The 15865-nt window shown below is 44.8% G+C and overlaps 1 protein-coding gene across 2 annotated transcripts in view; it reads left to right on the forward strand.

Annotated features, from left to right (window-relative positions):
- Positions 1 to 15865, forward strand: part of PKIA (cAMP-dependent protein kinase inhibitor alpha) — a 62438-nt gene that overhangs the window by 31306 nt on the left and 15267 nt on the right. Inside the window, exon 1 of one of the 2 annotated variants that reach the window (XM_088471563.1) lies at positions 6052 to 6138. The exons of the other annotated variant lie outside the window; for it this stretch is intronic. The gene's annotated coding sequence lies outside the window, so the exon portion shown is untranslated. Of the gene's footprint in view, positions 1 to 6051; positions 6139 to 15865 lie in introns of those variants that run through there. 2 annotated transcript variants of the gene reach the window in all.

The raw sequence follows: 15865 nt of genomic DNA on the forward strand, positions 1-15865 counted from the left end.
TAGAAATAGGGTGCTGTTCTCTGACGTACCTGGGAAAACCTCGGTCATTAAACATGACATCATCACTGACCCAGGGGTTAAAGTTAATCTAAAGCCCTATAGGTTACCAGAAGCACAAAGAGAATCGGTGTCGAAAGAAATTAAAAATATGCTAGAGTTAGGGGTTATTGAAGAATCACATAGTGAATGGTCAAGTCCCATTGTGTTGATTCCAAAGCCCGACGGGAGTGTGCGTTTCTGCAATGACTTCCGAAAGTTGAACAGTGTTTCAAAATTTGATGCCTACCCGATGCCAAGAGTGGATGAACTGATTGAGAGACTTGGGATGGCAAGGTATTTAACCACTCTTGACCTAACCAAAGGGTATTGGCAAGTACCGTTAACCGAGAGCGCCAAACAAAAGACAGCTTTTTCAGCGCCAGAGGGCTTGTTTCAGTACAAAATGTTGCCCTTCGGGCTACATGGGGCACCTGCTACCTTCCAAAGAATGATGGACAGGATTCTAAGGCCCCATAGACGGTATGCGGCTGCTTATCTGGATGACGTGGTCGTTCATAGTCCTGATTGGCAAACTCACTTACCCAGGGTACAAGCAGTGTTGGACTCCATCTATAAGGCAGGTTTGACAGCCAACCCAAAAAAGTGTTGTCTAGGCATGGAGGAAGTAAAATATCTGGGATACACCACTGGCAGAGGCCTGATAAAGCCTCAGCTCAATAAAGTTGATGCCATACAAAACTGGCCACGGCCTCTGAATAAGAAGCAGGTGACAGCCTTCTTGGGAATTACGGGGTACTACAGGAGGTTTATACCCAACTTTGCCACCATGGCAGTCCCACTGACTGACCTGACCAAAGGCAAACAAAAAGTCATGGTAGAATGGAGTCCTGAGGCAGAGAAAGCTTTTCAGGAGTTGAAAGTAGCATTGTGTTCCCAACCAGTCCTGATGACTCCTAATTTTGAAAGGGAATTCATAGTACAAACCGATGCATCAGAAGTAGGTATAGGAGCGGTCCTGTCCCAGAACAAGGAGGGTGAGGAACACCCTATTTTCTATCTTAGCAGAAAGTTGAATATACATGAGAGAAACTATGCCACAGTGGAGGAGGCGTTGGCCATAAAGTGGGCATTAGAGGCTCTCAGGTACTACTTGGTCAGAAGAAAGTTCAAATTGATCACTGACCATGCCCCTCTGAAGTGGATGTCTGAAAATAAGGACAGTAATGCGAGAATTACAAGATGGTTCTTGGCGTTACAAACTTTTACATTTTCAGTGGAACACAGGCCAGGAAGCCAGCTGGCCAATGCTGACGCGTTGTCATGCGTTCATTGTTTGGGGGCTTCAGTTGTTCAGCCCCACAGGTCGAAACAAAGGGGGGGATATGTGATAGGATCACTGGTAAAGTGGTCTGTGGCAGGTACATTTGTCCCAGATTCCTGTCTTTTGTGTTTTAAACCCCCAGGAGAAAGTCTGCAGTGTAGAAGGCTTGAGTTTCGGCTTTTTGAAAAGCCGGTTTGGGACCTGGGGGTTGTGGGTGAGAGGAGAGGGCCCACCCACGGCCACTCCAGGTTTTGATTCTCGCAGCCTGGTAACAGGCTTGTTAGTTTTCCACCTGAGAGTGGCCAATATAAGCCTAGTGCGTTGAGGGCTGATTGTCTCACCTGGGAGAGCAGACAGGGAGTTTGCTCAGAGACACTTGGAAAACCTATCTGTGAGTACTGTGCTGTGCTTTGTTGCTGGCGAGGGCATTAGGCCCTGCCAGGTTCTGGTAGTGAGGGAACTACCTGTGAAGTTAGTGCCCCGACAGGGCTAGGATTTATATTTCTGTCATTGTACAATAAAGACAGGCGCCGACCAGCTTGTACTTGCATCCAGACTGGTGTGCTGCTTCCCTGCTGCTGTGTGTGTGTGTAAGGAAGGAGTACTCTACCCAGGAGAGAGACCCCCTAACCTAACTGTGTCACAATATATATATATATATATATATATTTATTTATATTGTGAGATAACTTGGGGTAATTAGCTCAGTAGAGGATGGATTGGTGCAGTGTTTAGGTGCTTTTATGAGGGTCCACACACAGCTTTCAAATGGAATGGTGCTTTACTTTCCAGCAAGGAAACTGAAATAGAAAATAATAAACAGCCTAGCCCTTATTTAGGGCGTCTAACATATAAACCTGACTATCATGGTGCTGCTAGTCTGCCAATAAAGTCTCTGCCTGCTTCTATGCAGGTCTATTGCCGGCTCCAGCCTGGCTTGGCTTGGCTGCCACAGCTATATAAAACATAGTCAGTCTTGGTGGCCTTCCCTGTCTCCACCAGGTATAGGCTCTGGCTTCCCCAGCCTGCAGCTTAGCTGCTGTTATGTCACACTGTCTGATACCCTTTTCAGACATACTGAGATTTCCGGGAATTTGGCCTGCCTCGGCCAAATTCCTGGGATCTCATGTATGTCTGGAAGGTACCTACTCGGGAACACGTTCCCGTGTAGCCGACCCTCCAATTGACCAGGGACTTTCCCGGGAGTTAAGTCCCAGGAAATTACCCTGCTCATATCTGAAAGGTGCTACCTGGTAATTTACTCCCGGGCTGCACCAAGCAGCTTTTACATTGAGTGGGCAGCACACAGCGTCTTATAAGATGCTCAGCGCTGCCGCTCACCGCCCCCTCGCCGGTGGCTGTAGTGCTGTCCACCGAGTCAGCAACCTCGGCCGGGTCCTCAGGCACAGAGAACCCCAGCTCGATGTCAGGGACACTCACCGCCGCTGGAGACTGCTGGTGGGTCTCTGCCACAGCGGGCCACCCACACTGGACCACCAGGACAGATAGGTAATAAAATAAATACTTTAATAATAATAAAATAAATAAAATGACTGTGTTGTGATTGGTCGGCTGCCCGCTGCATGATGATGACATCATCAGCGGCAGTCGGAGAGGGGATAGGCTAGGAAGGGCAGAGGAGAGGCAGGTATTCTTAAAAACTGAAAAACCCGGCTTATGTCTGAATGGTGCTACCCGGGAATTTTCCGGGTAGAAGCTGTAGTGTGAAAGAGGGGTCTCAACCAAATACCCAGGAATTTGCACAGGAGAAATTCCCGGGTCTGAGCAGGAAATTTCCCAGGTTGTATATCTGAAAGGGGTATGAGAGGTTTATGGTCCCCCCTGCCTCCTGCAGGTCCAGACTCAGATCCCCTGGCCCCCAATGGCTTGGCTTAGCTTCACTGGGCTCTCTGTCTGCAACCGTCCCACTTAGACTGTCTCCAATGGCAACCTGAATGGTCTGCCTTCTCATCAGCCCACACCTGAGCTCTCTCCACAAGGCAGCCCAAAGGTGTGTCACAACTCAGTATTTCTACCCTGTGTGGGAGGATCTCTCCAACCCCACACAGAATCTGCTCCTCACCAGCGTCATTTCTGGTGTTACTGCCACTATATATATATACATATATATATATATATATATACACACACACACACACACACACACACACAGGTTGAGTCTCCCATATCCAAAATGCTCGGGACCAGGGGTATTTTGGATAACCGAATATTCCGTATTTTGGAATAATTGCATACTATAATGAAACATCTTGGGAATAGGACCCAAATATACACACAGAATGCATTTATGTGTTATATACACCTTATACACACAGCCTGCAGGTAATTTTATACAATATTTTCAATACTATTGTGGCTCAAACAAAGTTTGTGTACAGAAATGAAATTAATTTATGTTTCATATACACTTTATACACACAGCCTGAAGGTAATTTTATACAATATTTTGAATAATTTCTGCCTTAGACAAAGTTTGTGTACATTGACCTATCCAAAATCACAGGTTTCATTATCTCAGTCTTGCCAAAAAAATTCCGTATTTCGGAATATTTGGATATGGGAGACTCAACCTGTGTGTGTGTGTATGTATATACAGTCAGGTGCATAAATATTGGGACATTGACAGAATTTTAATATTTTGGCCTCTATTCACCACCACAATGGCTTTGAAATGAAACAAACAAGATGTACTTTGACTGCAGACTTTCAGATTTCATTTGAGGGTAATTACAACCAAATCAGGTCAACGGTGTAGGAATTACAACGGTTTCTATATGTGCCTCCCACTTTTTAAGGGGCCAAAAGTAATGGAACAAACTAAACAATCCTAAATCTAACTTTCACTTTTTAATACTTTGTTGCAAATCCTTTGCAGGCAATTACAGCCTGAAGTCTGGAACGCATAGACATCACCAGACGCTGGGTTTCATCCCTGGTGATGCTCTGCCAGGCCTCTACTGCAATTGTCTTCAGTTCCTGCTTGTTCTTGGGGCATTTTCCCTTCAGTTTTGTCTTCATCATGTGAAATGCATGCTCAATCGGATTCAGGTCAGGGGATTGATTTGGCCATTGCATAACATTCCACTGTTTAGCCTTAAAAAACTCTTTGTTTGCTTTTGCAGTATGCTTCGGGTCATTGTTCATCTGCATTGTGAAGCGCGTCCAATGAGTTCTGAAGCATTTGACTGAATATGAGCATGTAATATTGCCCGAAACACTTCAGAATTCATTCTGCTGCTTTTGTCAGCAGTCACATCATCAATAAATACAAGGGAACCAGTTCCATTGGTAGCCATACATGCTCACGCCATGACACTACCACCACCATGCTTCACTGATGAGGTGGTATGTTTTGGATCATGAGCAGTTCCTTTCCTTCTCCATACTCTTCTCTTCCCATCACTCTGGTACAAGTTGATCTTTGTCTCATCTGTCCATAGGATGTTGTTCCAGAACTGTAATGGCTTATTTAGATGTTGTTTGGCAAACTCTAATCTGGTCTTCCTGATTTTGTGGCTCACCAATGGTTTACATCTCGTGGTGAACCCTCTATATTCACTCTTGTGAAGTCTTCTCTTGATTGTTGACTTTGACACATATACACCTACCTCCTGGAGAGTGTTGATTTGGCCAACTGTTGTGAAGGGGTTTGTCTTCACCAGGGAAATAATTCTTCTGTCATCCACCACAATTGTTTTCCGTGGTCTTCCGGGTCTTTTGGTGTTGCTGAGCTCTCCAGTGTGTTCTTTATTTTTAAGAATGTTCCAAACAGTTGATTTGGCCACACCTAATGTTTGCTATCTCTCTGATGGATTTGTTTTGATTTTTCAGCCTAATGATGGCTTGCTTCACTGATAGTGACAGCTCTTTGGATCTCATATTGAGAGTCGACAGCAACTGATTCCAAATGCAAATGTCACACCTAGAATCAACTCCAGACCTTTTACCTGTTTAATTGATAATGAAATAACGAGGGAATAGCCCACACCTGTCCATGAAATAGCTTTTGAGTTGATAGTCCCATTACTTTTGGCCCCTTAAAAAGTGGGAGGCACATATAGAAACCGTTGTAATTCCTACACCGTTCACCTGATTTGGATGTAATTACCCTCAAATTAAATCTGAAGGTCTGCAGTTAAAGTACATCTTGTTTGTTTCATTTCAAAGCCATTGTGGTGGTGAATAGAGGCCAAAATATGAAAAATATGTCAATGTCCCAATATTTATGCACCTGACTGTATATATATATAATATGTGTGTAGACACATCTGTATGTACAGATTGGTCATACAATCAGGAATACTAGTAAAAACACTACAACAATGTGGAAGCAAGACTGCAGAAGAACTACTATCTAAACTAGCAGCACAAAGATAGGAAATCTAGTGTCAGTCTGTTTTTTCAACTACTGTGGGGAAAATAAATGCATAAAAACAATGTGTTTAGGTGATAACGTTAAAGAAGAATATATTGGCATTGATCTTACAGAGGGTCACATAATTTTATAAACTTATAACAATGTCTATACAATACAGTATACACTGCATGAGTGTATTTGCATGGTTCTGAAAAGTGAAGGATTGAATTATGTGGCTACAGTGAGAGTTTCTGCATAGCACTTTGTAGTTGGTTAAAACGCCACTTATGGGGGCAGCTGTCACAGTCTTTAGCAAGGTGATGACATAGCAATCCATAAATAGACTGACAGCAATCAGTGCAGCAAACTGGAAGCCTGAGATGTAAATATCACCTGTACGGCCTCCTCCACGAGGATTTTCTAAGCAAGAAATCTAAAAGTGAGTAATCTTTGCTATTTTGCACGGTTGATCTGTTCACTCATGTCCTGTACTTGCACAGTATTATGGCTATATATAGTTCAGGCTTTGGCACGGTGAAAATTAACTGGATCACATACTGATTTGATTGGGCATGTTAGAATTGTCTTTCTGTAATGAATATTTCATTTTGTACTTTTGTTATAATTACTGCAACTATTAGGTCTTCAAAATATACAGAGAAACAATATCATATTTTTCTGCATTTTAGAGGAAGTTGATTTCTCTGGTCTTATTTGCAGTAATAAATACACTGCATCGGGAAAATGCTACATAATTAATCTGTCATAAATTATATTTACTACACTTTAGTTCCTGCTTTGTGATATGTCTTTTGATCCAGGAATAATTATTTTCTTCATATTGTCATTGAGCAATTGTTGTTTTCCTGGTTGCATATTGAAAGTGGATCATTGCCTTTAGCACACTGTTATTGTTATCACATTGGGGGAAAAAAGTATAAATGTGCATTGTATACACAGGGACGTTTGTAGACCTTGTGGAGCTAGGGGTGAAAGTCCCCTCCTCCCACTCCCCCCAAAAACCCTAAAGAGGACTCTCTTCTGCGTGCGCTCCCGAAAAAGGGGGAGTGGTTTTATGACACGTCCCCTGTTCATCTCTCTAGGGGGCATGCCATACAGAGAGGTAGAGGATGACAGGGAGAGGCAATGGGTGACAGGGGAGAGGTAATGAGTGACTGGGTAGTCAGTGGGTGATAGGAAGATGCAGAGGGTGACAGAGGAAATGAGGATGATAGAGGCAGAGGGTGACAGGGAGAGGCAATGGGTGGCAGGGGAGAGGTAGTGAGTGACTGGGTGGTCAGTGGGTGATAGGAAGATGCAGAGGGTGACAGGGAGAGGCAGTGGGCGACAGAGGAAGAGAGGAAGATAGAGGGAGACAGCGGAAGGCAGAGGGAGAGAGTGGAAGGCAGAGGGAGACAGGGAGAAGGTGGCAGGGAGAGGCAATGGGTGGCGGAAGATGCAGAGAGTGACAGGAGGGAGAGGCAATGGGTGGCAGAGGGAGATGGAGAGGCAGTAGGTGACAGGGAGGGGCAGTGGGTGACAGTGGAAGGAATTATATGAATGTGTCAAGTACTTACCATAATAGTGCCCATTCTAATATATAGATAGCAATGCAGGAACCTGTGCTGATTAAAATCACCTAAGGACAGATCGTCTCACCCTTCAAGTGTACTTTATGGGCACGATTTAGTACATCGCATGTGCACATCTTCCTCTGTTAGAGTGGACTTTGCACCCTAACCGTAAACCTTAAAAGTGGTGCTACCATGCTGAGACTACATAGCAGTAATACACCCAACCCACCAGCCACCACCCATTTAGTATTACTACCCACACCTGTCTTCACATAAAATCAGTACAGTCTCACCTGTCTCACCACCTTATATTAATGACAGCCCTAACACTAAGCCCTGCACCCCCCTCTCTTTATTATCTCTCCTCCACCCACGCCACACTAAGCATCCACATTTCCCACCATCTGCTGTCACCCTTCAGAAGCCCGCCCCATCTCCACACTCTCTTCATCCCCCTGCTCTACATCAATCTCAGCTTCACACTACAGCAACCCGGTTAATCTTGTTCGCACCTCTCCTCTTAAATATGTCCATCTCTCCTGTGCCCTCTGGAATGCCAGATCTGTTTGTAATAAACTGGTCCCCATCCATGACCTCTTCATCTCCAACTCCCTGAACCTCCTAGCTATCACCAGATCCTTGTTCTCCCCCTATGAGACCACTTCTACAGCAGCTCTCTCCTCTGGGGCCTCACATTCTCTCATACCTCCCGGCCTGGGGGTCATCATGGTAGTTGTGTTGGGGTCCTGCTATCCTCTGGTCACTCCTTTCAACTCATTCCCTTTCATTCTCTACACTCAAGGTTCATGCTATTCGCCTCTTCCAACCTGTTCACCTTTGAGTAGCTGTCATTTAAAATCCTCCAGGCTCTAGCTCCAAATTCACTGATAACTTTGCTTCCTGGCTCCCCCACTTCCTCTCTTCCAACCTTGCCTCCCTCATTTTAGGTGACTTCAATATGTCCCCACATCATCATTTGTTCTCTCCCAATGGACCTTCTCACCCTCCCATGTGAGTGGACACTCACTTGATCTGGTCTTCACTCACCATTGTGATATCTCTGATTTTACCAATTTCCCATTCCCCTCTCTGACATCACCTCCTCTCTTTTAACCTATCCCTCACATCATATCCACCCCTGCCTCCCAAGGACACCATCACTAAGCATAACCTTTAGGTTATTGACACCATATCCTTATCCTCACTGCTTGGCTCGCTTCTCGGGAAGCAATCGGAAAGCCGACTGCCTAAATACCGGCAGCCGGCTTCCCGACTGTCTTATTCCGGCATGGGTGAAATGCCGGGCATCTAGATGTAGACGCCCGCATTTCCCCGACGCCGGGAGACCGGCGCCCGACATCACGGACGGACAGCCGCGGGGGGGGAGGGTTAGGTTTAGGGCTCCCGGGGGGGACTTAGGGTTAGGCAACCCCCCGGGAGGGTTAGGGTTAGGCTAGGGGGAGGGAGGGTTAGGGTTAGGCACCCCCGGGGGGGACTTAGGGTTAGGCACCCCCCGGGGGACTTAGGTTTAGGCAGCGGGGAAGGGGGTGGTTAAGGTTAGGCACTTAGAGGGGGGATTAGGGTTAGGCACGGGGGGAAGTTAGGGTTAGGCACCCCTAAGGAGGGTTAGGGTTAGTGGGGTTAGGTTAGGTTAGTCTATACTTACCTATCCACGATCGGGATTTCCAGTGCTGTCGGGCTTCCGCTGCTTCGCACTCTGCTCCTGTCGGGCTGCAGCTGAAGGGAATCGAACCGCTGGCCGTGCGGCTGGCGGTATATCATACCCATTCCCGCTTCTCTCCTCCATTGTCTCTCTCTCCTGCCCTGACCAAGCTGTTTCCCAATACAATGTCTCTCTTACTTCTGCTCTTGACTCTCTTGCTACGGTGGTCACTAGTCGCCCTCGCAGCTCCACACCTCAATCGTGGCATTCCAAATGTACCAGATATCTGCAAAAGTGCTCAAGAACCGCAGAGCGATATTCAAGGAAATCGCGTGCCAATGCAGATTTCCTCCATTTTTAATTTATACTCTTAAGCTACAATGCTGCACTCTCCCTCTCTAAACAGTCATACTTTAAGACCCTTATCTCCTACCTTTCTCCAACCCCCATCTTCTATTCGCCACTATCAACTCCCTTCTCTGCCCCCCCTCCTCGCCTCCCCTCTGCCCTTGACTTTGCCACCCACTTCACATTTAAAATTGACTCCATGCGTCAGGACATCACATCCCGCCAGACCCCCAGCACCCCATCCCTTCCTTTTCCAGCCAACCCCTTACTCCGCAACCTCTCTCTTGTTGCCTGTTCCCATCTTTACAATCCCTCCCTCTTCTACTTGATCTTTATATTAATAGCCTGTGTTATTTTTTTTAAGAAAACCTATGAGAAAGTGCTTTAATTTAAATCAAAAGATACACAGCTACAGATTTTTTTTACAGTGTTACATATGGGACATTTAATGGATTGGCCCTCTTCAGGCACTGTCCCCTCTGCATTCACACATGCCCTTGTCTCCCCTATTCTTAAAAAACCCACCCTTGTCCTAACACTCTCTCCAACTACCGCCCCATCTCTCTCCTCCCATTTGCCTCCAAACTCCTTGAGCGTATTGTACACAACCACCTTACTGCCTTTCTCTCCTCCCACTCCCTGGTTGACCCATTTAAGTCTGGCTTTCGTCCTCTCCCCTCCACAGAAACTGTCCTCAAGAAAGTGAGCAATTACTTCATTTCTGCCAAATCCAAAGGCCTCTACTCTCTGCTTATTCTCTTCAACCTCTCTGATGTTTTTTACGCCGTGGAACACCCTCTCCTCCTCCAAATCCTTCATTCTCTTGGTCTGCGTGATACTGACCCCTCCTGGCTGTCCTACCTCTCTGACTGTTCTTTCTCAGTCTTCTCTCATGATTCCATGTCCCCCCCCTCCCACTTCCACTACCGGTAGGTGTCCCCTAAGATTCTGTTCTTGAACCTCTCCTATTCTCCCTCTATACATCCCCTTTAGGTGAGCTGATCAGCTCTTTTGGCCTCCAATATAAATTCTATGCTGACGATACTTAGATCTGCCTCTCCTCCTATGACCGCTCCCCCTCTTTTTGCACTTGTATCTCCAACTGTTTCTCTGCTATTTCTTTCTAGATATCCCAGCGCTTTCTTTAACTTAACATGTCAAAGACTTAGCCAATCATCTTCCCTCTCTCACCAATATCCTCACCTCCCACATTTTCATTATCAAGTGACAGCACAACCATCTCATCTAGCCCACAAGTGCTCTGCCTTGGAGTTCTTCTTGACTCCTCCTGCTCCTTCAAACCACACATTCAGTAACTCTCGCAGTCCTGCTGTCTCCATCTCAGAAATATCTCCAGGATCAGACCCTTTCTCACCCTGGCGGCAACTAAGACCCTCATCCACTCACTGGTCATCTCCAGATTGGACTACTGTAACCTCCTACTTTCTGGCCCCTCTGCCTTCCATTTCTCTCCACTCCAATCTGTCCTCAATGCTGCTGCCTGGCTCATCTTCCTCTCCAAACATACATCTGCTTCCCCTTCTACAGGCCCTGCAGTATCTCCCATTCCCCTTCAGAACCCAACTTCTCACACTCACTTAGTCCTCACCTAATCCACTATTTACATCTCTGACCTTATCTCCTTTTACACTCCCGCCCGCCCACTTTGTTCCACAAACAATGCCACCTCTCCTCCCAATTGATTACCTCCTCCCACTCCAGCCTCCAAGATTTTGTCTGTGCTGCTCCCTACCTATGGAACTCTCTCACTCTCCATATGAGAAACATGAGGAAGTCATAGCATGTGTTGAAGTTTTCACCATTAGCATTCATGCAGGGGTGGCCAGCTGTTCACCACCCTAGTCAGTAGCGCAGTCCAAAAATTCAAATAGGGGAGCCACACCAACTGGCAGTGAGGATATAACCAGTGAGGAGGGCAGTTGGTGTGGTTCCCCTATTTGAATTTTGGACTAAACTGCAAACCCACTTCTGGAGCATCCACTGCTAGTCAGTAGGTATTTCTGCTTCTGACAGTGGTCTGTCATGACACGGGCTCTCATGGCACTGAGAGAAAACATTCAACTGGAAATTGGGACTGTGACTCACAATATGTTGGCTAAAACCTTCCATAACAGGGAGGGACGCGTTCAAGCTGGCCTGGATGCTAATGGCGAACACTTTCTATGACTTCCTCATGTTTCTCATAGATCAAGATATGTCTGGGTCACATTTCACTAAGTTATGTCAATTACTTTAAAAGTTATAAGAAAAACTTTGGGGCCAATAGCGAGTGAAACACCCAGTACAATGTCCATGTCCTGCAATGTTCTGTACTGCAAGTCACTTTTTTCTTGTTTGGTTCATTCCTCTTCTGTCTGTGTACCTTGTAAGGTGCTGCAGACCCCTTGTGGCGCCATAAAGATAATATTAATAATAACCCTTCTAACACACTTACTGATTCTACAATAGAGGGAGACTCCTCTGTGTAGCTCTCATGAACTGGAGAGGAAAAGGGCTCCTGTATTATTCCTTTAGTGTAAAGATGCTACGTGGCATATGTAAATACTTCATACTTGCCTACTCTCCCAGGACTGCCGGGAGCCTCCCGAAAATCTGGTGCCGGCACCCCGCAAGAGTAGGCAAGTCCTCCGGAATGGCCGCCGCACCCCCCTGCACCCGCACGTGAAAGTGGGCAGTTCGGATAGACGATGACGCGATTCTCGCTGTATCGAGTCATCATAGCCCCACCCCCTGCTTTACAATGCCGGTAATATCAGCATTATAAGGCGGGGGGCTGGGCCGCCATGATGCAATCACGCTGACACTCCCCCGCTCCGCCCACTGTATGAAATACATGCTTTCATATTAAGGTTTACATAAATTAAAAGTAAATTTTTGGGTGGAAGTGATAATATAACATTTTAAATGTCTCCTGATGCACATAATAGTTTTAAGCAGAAAATACTCTCTGCTCCTTTGGCAGGACGTGTTCAATTATGTCAGAGCCCTCTCACATAATAATCTAGTTCACATGAGTTAGAATATCACTGGGGACTGGACTTGACAGCCCCGGTGTTAGTGTGAACAGGATCCGCCAAGAAAGAGAGAGGATCTTCTGCTTAGGACTGTTAAACTCATAGGGGTATATTTACTAAGGCCCGGGTTTACAAAAGTGTAGATGTTGCCCATAGCAACCAATCAGATTCTAGCTATAATTTTCTAGAAGGTGCTAGATAAATGATAAGTAGAAACTGATTGGTTGCTATAGGCAAAATCTCAACTTCTATAAACCCACACTTTGAGAAAATATACCCCATAGAGAGAACCTTCAAAGAGTAATACCCCGATTGTTGGAACACAGGTAAGTTACCGTTTTCAGTGGAATTATACTTTGTCTTTGATGTATTTTATACTAAGGATACAGATTAAGCTGAATAAAAAGTAGCAGATCTCTTTCAATTAGTGTACAAAAGAGTATCAGAGAAAGTATCTAATTACTTAGCAATTTGTTTAATCCATTATTTTTAGAACGGTACACTTGTTGTCAACTTGGTTTCTATTACTACTCATATATATATATATATATATATATATATATATATTTATATTAAGGTTTTAGTTAACTGTCAAATACATATTGATCTATATACATGAGAACTGATGCACAGGAAAATGTGCAGAAAAATACAAATCTAATTGATTGCTGCAGGTTGCAGCACTTTTTGAGTTATCAGTTATCAGAAATGCCCATTATTGTACTAAATTCTAACTTTATTAAAAGTAAGACCAAATGCACACTTATGGAGCTCATTTACAGAACACACTGGTTTAGTACTGTACCTCAAATTGCTTTAGTTTTGTTTCAGAGCGCCTATGCCCTATATTATCCAACCTGCGCATTTCAAGTTGAATGTCTATAGTCTGGTCTAAGGAGACACCTCCACAGACTAGAAGGGCACCTAGGTTTTGAGTGGGGCATGAAAATCTACAGGGTTGCCAGGGCTGATTAAGAGCTGGGTGTAAATTGCATTGGTGCAGACTGTGCACCCAAGCAAATACTGCACACTCTTACATGTTGCTTACACATACTTAACTGTACAGCACTTTTTTAACACTCTCCCCGACACCTTTAAATCATTTTATATTCCCCTCCTGCAGTACAGATTTTTGCACCAATTAATGGATTGCTTCTAACTCTAAATCAGCCTCACAATGTGTACAGCTCCATCAATGTTACAACAATCCAACCTCATACCACTTTAAAACCACCCCATGTAATAAGAAGCTTCTTTTTACACTGGGTAAAGTGCTCGCCAAAATGTAATACGTTGAACAGCTCTATGAGTTAATTGAATTTGGAGTGACTGAAACATATAAAGGGGGGTATCCAATTAGCCCCAAACATTGTTCAGGCGCTAATGGGACTATCCAATTAGCCCCGAAGTAAGCCCAACGTTGGCAGTTACCGGGGCTTTTTTTCAGGACCTGATGTGCCCCGAAAATAATCCACGATAAGTGCCGTTTTTTCACCCCAAAAAAGGTGAAAACACATAGGTATGCGAGCTTATAGCGGACCCTATGTGTTTTCGTGAGATATATACTATTATTTCATTCGATAGGGTGAAAAAAAAATTGTCGAAAAACGGGGATAATCGGCAAAAAACAAACAAACAATGTTCGGGGCTAATTGGATACCCCCCAAAGTCGTTTGGGAAAGGAAATCATTTTTATTAAATTAGCCCTGCCCAGATAGGATAACATGAGATTATTCCAGTCCCTAAATTCATCTGACAGATTAACTGGAGTAACAATCAATCGGTAAAGGTTTGCAATATTATTCAGCAGTTTAATACCGAGATAAGTTAAACTAGTAGGTTCCCATTGGAGAGGGAGGGACTTTCCCCAATGTTGCCGTACATCAAATAACATTACGACAATCTTACTAGGGTTAATAAAAAATCCAAATATCTTCCCAAACAGAACAAACCAATGCAAAATATAAGATAGAAAGTCCAATTAAATAAAGAGCTGCCTTGGGACATTCCTGCCAAGTCCCGCGGCCCAAGAGAAGTCTGTTGCCCCTAAGACCATTGATAAGGAGAGAGGTGGAAAGAGATGAATAAATGTCACCACTTCTAATACCCGCACTTTAGTAAATATACCCCCTTGTATAATTAGAGCAATTGCAAGTCCTATGTGACTAGCTGGCCATATCCTGTGGTAAACGTATCTTTGTGATCGCCCCGCCCCCAGCCTGTAGCATGAGAGTAACCGTCATCACTGGTAAAACAGCATTTACACCCATTTTTTTCCTTAGACCTTACAGATACTGTATATGGAAACATTTTTCCACTAATTTTCATCTGTGATTTTTACATAACTTAGTCACAGCTGAAAACGTATCAGAGTAACAGTAACTGTCTCTTACTCTTAGTAATATGTCCAATAATAGAATATTATCTAAATGTTGTTAATGCTATTAGTCATACAGTAATGCTAATGATAAATACTAAAACCATAAATGGGACTCATTCAGACCCGCTTGCTAGATGTGTTCGCTCGCACCCAGCGTATGCAAATCCAGCGCACGCCCAGCAAGGCAGGCGATCGCAGGCCAAGGCATTAGTACGCCCACTATGCCTTGGCGTGCGATCACTTTGTGTATGCAGACGCCCACCAGCCTGTCTTAAGACGCCCACTTGCACATGTCATCTCCAGGAAGTGTATGTAACCATCGGTACATCGAGGACCATCGAGAGAAAACATTCAACTGGAAATTGGGACTGTGACTCACAATATGTTGGCTAAAACCTTCCATAACAGGGAGGGACGCGTTCAAGCTGGCCTGGATGCTAATGGCGAACACTTTCTATGACTTCCTCATGTTTCTCATAGATCAAGATATGTCTGGGTCACATTTCACTAAGTTATGTCAATTACTTTAAAAGTTATAAGAAAAACTTTGGGGCCAATAGCGAGTGAAACACCCAGTACAATGTCCATGTCCTGCAATGTTCTGTACTGCAAGTCACTTTTTTCTTGTTTGGTTCATTCCTCTTCTGTCTGTGTACCTTGTAAGGTGCTGCAGACCCCTTGTGGCGCCATAAAGATAATATTAATAATAACCCTTCTAACACACTTACTGATTCTACAATAGAGGGAGACTCCTCTGTGTAGCTCTCATGAACTGGAGAGGAAAAGGGCTCCTGTATTATTCCTTTAGTGTAAAGATGCTACGTGGCATATGTAAATACTTCATACTTGCCTACTCTCCCAGGACTGCCGGGAGCCTCCCGAAAATCTGGTGCCGGCACCCCGCAAGAGTAGGCAAGTCCTCCGGAATGGCCGCCGCACCCCCCTGCACCCGCACGTGAAAGTGGGCAGTTCGGATAGACGATGACGCGATTCTCGCTGTATCGAGTCATCATAGCCCCACCCCCTGCTTTACAATGCCGGTAATATCAGCATTATAAGGCGGGGGGCTGGGCCGCCATGATGCAATCACGCTGACACTCCCCCGCTCCGCCCACTGTATGAAATACATGCTTTCATATTAAGGTTTACATAAATTAAAAGTAAAT

The sequence above is a fragment of the Taudactylus pleione genome, unplaced genomic scaffold (assembly GCF_031769625.1).
Source record: "Taudactylus pleione unplaced genomic scaffold, aTauple2 ptg000114l, whole genome shotgun sequence".
Classification (NCBI taxonomy): domain Eukaryota; kingdom Metazoa; phylum Chordata; class Amphibia; order Anura; family Myobatrachidae; genus Taudactylus; species Taudactylus pleione.